Source organism: Tupaia chinensis, unplaced genomic scaffold (assembly GCF_000334495.1).
Source record: "Tupaia chinensis unplaced genomic scaffold, TupChi_1.0 Scaffold000052_1, whole genome shotgun sequence".
NCBI classification, from domain to species: Eukaryota; Metazoa; Chordata; class Mammalia; order Scandentia; family Tupaiidae; genus Tupaia; species Tupaia belangeri.
Window position 1 is genome coordinate 346,986 of NW_006159510.1, and position 4,799 is coordinate 351,784.

Consider the following 4,799-nt stretch of genomic DNA (forward strand, 5'->3'; position numbering starts at 1 on the left):
ATGTTTTTAACTTTACCAAAATTTAAATTCTTTTTTTTTTTTTAAATTTTTTTTTTTTTTTTTTTGGAGAGGTTTTCGCTATAGGGCGCGTGCGCTCACCAGGCAGACAGAGACAGAGACAGAAAGCGAGAAATCACCCCCCAGGGGGGATGGTCACGGCACAATCCCTTCTCCTCCATTCTCCTCTCGGGATCTTGAGCACGCACACGCATCCGGCATGAGTTTTAAGCCACCGGGTCCAGGACACAAACCGCGGTCGACTACGTGGGAGTCCAGCGACATAGCCATTATGCTAACTGCTGGTTCCCAAAATGTAGTTTCTTGAAGGAAAGCTTCTAAGTGACAGAACTGTAAGCTCACCTAGTATCTTTTTTTTTTTCATGGAAACATCATTTTACTTGAAGAATGACTAATAAACAAAAGTATGGGTAGGCATACCTGGGTGTTTGACATACATTTTTCTTGAAAGTGCATGAAATAAGCCTGTCCCTTCAAGAGAAATAACTGTCAGTGACAAAACTGAAGCTGTCAAGTGAAAATTTAAATAAAGGCAAATTTGTATCTCTACTGTGTACTTGGGAGATTCCCAATACTTTAAGACTTTGCTGAGAGTATCAGTGTTCATATTAACAAATGTGATCCTTATGAAATTGTTAAATAGAACATTTTATCATTTGGAAGATCTTTATAAGTAGGGAAACAGATATTTCACAGATGACCAAAGCTTGATATCATGCAGTCAGTCTCTCATGTAAGATTATAAACAGTTCATTGATTCATTGACACGATGTCTGTTTCCAGATCACAACTAATCTTTAAGCAATGATCCCTTGTAGAATTTTGGTGTAGTAAAAGAGAAGAATATCCCTAATTATATAAATGAACCATTACAATATTTCTTGTGTTTCCAGCTTCATATTTTGGAAGTCGGATCTTCTTCCAGATACTTTAATGAAAACAAAGTATTGGACAGGCTGCACACTTAAGCAGACATGAAAATCCAGCTGTCTTCCATTAATCAAGAGATTTGCCAGCATAAAAGAGTACCATTCTTTTGGTCCCATGCCATCACCCCCTGACCCACTCCAGTCCTTCCGGTTAGCCAGGATGTGTGTAAGTTAAGCAGAAAGCCAAACCCATGATCTTCCATATGAATCTAGTTTTACTTGACCAGCATGTTCCTACTATGTCACCAACGTCAACTGAAAGAGTATCATTTTCCTTAGTAATTTGTACATGTGTTTTTGAAAAATAATAATTTCTATTAAAAATATCACTATGTTAAACCCATAGCCTTCTTATTGTTATTGTCACTTTTTCATTTTTTTAGCTTGCTATAGGGCAAATGTGCTCATCTAGAGATAGAGAAAGAGAGACAGAGAGAACTTACCATACCCTCCCACCCCAGGGAGATGGTTGTGCCAAAGTTCTTTCTTCATTTTTCTCTCAGGATCTTGGGCATTCACATGCACTCACCTGGCATGTTTTCTGAGCTACCAGGCTGGAACTTGAACTGCACATTCAGCCATCTGAGATCCAGTGCCCTAACTACCATGCCACTGGCTGGCCCTTATTATTGTTTTTGATGAATCATTCATTTTCTTTACATTTTGTTATTCGGTATATATTGGAAGGTGTAACACACATTCACAAAACCTCTTTGAGGGCCTATCTTCAGAATATTTAAAGATTGCAGAGGAATTTCAAGTTCACATAGCTTAGAAACTGTTGGCACATACCAAGGAGACAATTGCCACATGGTTTGTATGAGAAGTACTTTGAAATCTCTGATTGTCCAAGAATTTCGCCCCAACCAGATGGTTGCCATAGAGATCAGCATTCCATTATGAAAAATGCTTAAACTTTGAGAAAATATTGCTGTCTCCAGGTGGCTCTTGCTATCCAATTCTGTCTTAAATTTTTTTGTGTGTTGAATTGGGTGCTGGGATGAAAAGAGTTTGAAATTGGGAGAAAAAAAATAGACTCTTTTCCAAAGGCTCTTTCTAGTGCTTTCTTGATGGTAATTTAGTGGAGGTTTTAAAGGGCATTCACCTTAAGTGGTTTGTTTGTAAAGTGACAAGACTATCAGACATTACAGACCCATTTTGTTGTTAAATTGAATAATATTGGGCCATCAGAAAAGTTGTGATTCATTTTTGCATAGAAAAATAAGCCATGACTTTTCTGACAAAGCAGTATATACAATAGGCCTGTCACACGTGGTTTCTTCCGTGATTGTGTGTTTCTTAACTCGTCTCCTGTGAAGAGAACTAGTTCTCTAGGTCATTGTATTGAGACCTGGCATGGCACAGAGTAAGTGATCAAGCTGGAACTATGTTCAGGTTTTTCCGATTCCAGTGAAGATTTCTACCATTTATAATTAAGCATACATGAAATCATGTTTAAATCTCAATAATGTGGCATATATATTTTGATGAAATTTTATTGTAAATAAGATTAAATAATTACACTTACATGTACACAATGTGTTAGGTCAGTCATGTGGATAATAAAAAAGAGATTTATTCGATTTATTTATTTAGAAGGACATGCTATGTAGCAGGCATTGCAAGGAGTAGTTACTGTTTGGGCCATCACTTAATACCTAGACAGTACAAATCGCTGTCAATATTCTGTAAATCAGAAATTATGTGACTCTAGTTAGTCAGTTAGACACTGCATACCTGTAATCTGATCTGTGATGAACTGTATGACAAGAAAAATGAAACTGGTTGGAGATTCCACTGACGTGATGACGAGGATGGATGTGCTCCTGAAGAAGCCTGCCAGTGCTCCTTGGCTCCCTTGACTCCCCAGCTGCCCAATTGTTTCACCTAACTTAGGGCCTCCCCACATTCCTTCAATAATATGCCATTCCATAGTAGTTAACTGGAGGGGCAGGCAGAATTCTGACGATGCCTTACTAATTTCCAAAGATTGTTTGCTTGTCATTCAAAGGGAAATCGAGGTCCTTCTGTGAGGGGGTTTTGCAGATGTAAGAATGCTCTAAGTCACGTGACCTAGAGATAAGGCGAGTAGCTTAGTGTGTGGGGCCTAAGCACCTGCCTTCTAAAAGCAGAGAGCTTTTTTTGGCTGGGGGCATATGCTCAGGTGAGTGTTCAAACCCCAAGGAGGACATTTGCTAAAGAGAACTATGTGACAAAAATGTGGAGTAGGGTGGGATGGGTGTAGGGCAGGAATTGAGCACAGCTGGCCATCAGCAAAAAAAACAAGAGTTTAATCCAATGGCCACAAGAAACTCATTCTGCCAAGCGAATGAGTTTGGAAGAGGATCATTCCCAGAGATGCCAGGATAGAGCAAACCTGGCCAACACCACAGTTTTGGCTTTGTGAAGTCTTGTGCAGAGAGCTCAGCTGAACCCATCTATATTTTTGAACTATTAAACTGGCAGTTAAGCAAATAAACTGCCAAATATATGGTAATTCGTTACACAGAAATAGAAAGTTAATACAACCAGCATTCGTGTCATGATAGCTTTCATTCTTACCGTAATTGATTTTAAATGTAACAGTTACAGCATTAATTTTAGAGATAGTTTTTTAGAAGTTACCATATAAACCATTGTTCTAATTTCATTAGTGATAAATAACCTGTGGCCTGAATATAACACTTATTCATAGGGTCTCTTAAATACTTCAGAATTTTAATCCATTAAGATTGATGTTGTGACCATTTAGACTACCTGCCATGCTGACTTCTTAAGGACCTGAGGCCAAAGTATGAAAGACTGAACACAAGGCCAAGATTTGTCCTGTCCATAGAGTGGGAACTTTTAAATTCTATCTGTTGTTAATAGCGCTGTTTATTTCCAGGGCGGGGGGGAGGGGAATGGAGAAGCTGGAGGTTCATATCAGTATACTTAAGTGCACTAGTTGTAAATTCTGCCTTCTTAATCATTAAATCCTTATGTTAGAAATTTCACATTCTAATTCTTAACAATGTGGTTCTTCCTTAAAATGAAATGATTACTTTCCCAAATGTTTGAGTAAAATCAATGGTCTTGAACAAAGTACCTTTTTACTCTGTGGTTTATCACATTCATACCCTACCAATTCCTTTCTTACTTCTTTATACCACCAAGGACAATATTGCCTCTATTGCAAAACATAAAAAAAAAGCAGTTTGGCTTTTCTCAGACTAGGATATGAGCACAAATAAGCATAGCCTGTTGCCCTTCGAGAACCTGCTATGTGGCAGGTATTTTTAATTCCACTTCATGGAAGAAGGAATCAGCCCAAGAAATGTTACCAAATTTCCTGAAGGTCATGGTTGATGTAAAATTAAAAAAAAAAAAATTGGATAGGGGTGACATTCTTAGCTTTATTTTTTGCAATGGCTTTTAGGATTATTCTCCAAGGATTAGCAGAGGAAATTTTTTTTTTCTTAAAGTGCAAAGGTTTTGGCAGGAGGTCAGGAATCCTATAAAAATATATGTTCTCATTCTCTAAGGTAAGCAATGGAGGAGATTCAAATTTTCCAAGACGCTCATTATTATCAAATGCTTCATAAAATATAAAACCATCCTCTCATTGTTTTCTTCTGATATCTTCAGGGTAAAAGATAAATTTTATAACCCTAACATAAGCTTAGTGAATCTACTTCTTTTCCTACAGAAAATCTCCCAATGGCCAGATGTTATGCTCCTCTAAAGCTAGCATACTGTGTCCTCATTTCTGGAGCTATTTTAATCCTCCTTAAAAATTGAAGTTATATGACCGACAGGTTTAGATCTCCAGGTCAGTGTGAAAGTTCACCAGGTGTTTTTGCCCATGATTCA

General features: G+C 37.8%; 1 pseudogene; it reads right to left on the reverse strand.

The window, feature by feature from the left end:
- Positions 1-2,856, reverse strand: part of LOC106735905 (ubiquitin-conjugating enzyme E2 N-like) — a 54,947-nt pseudogene extending 52,091 nt beyond the window's left edge.
- Positions 2,857-4,799: the final 1,943 nt, after the last annotated feature.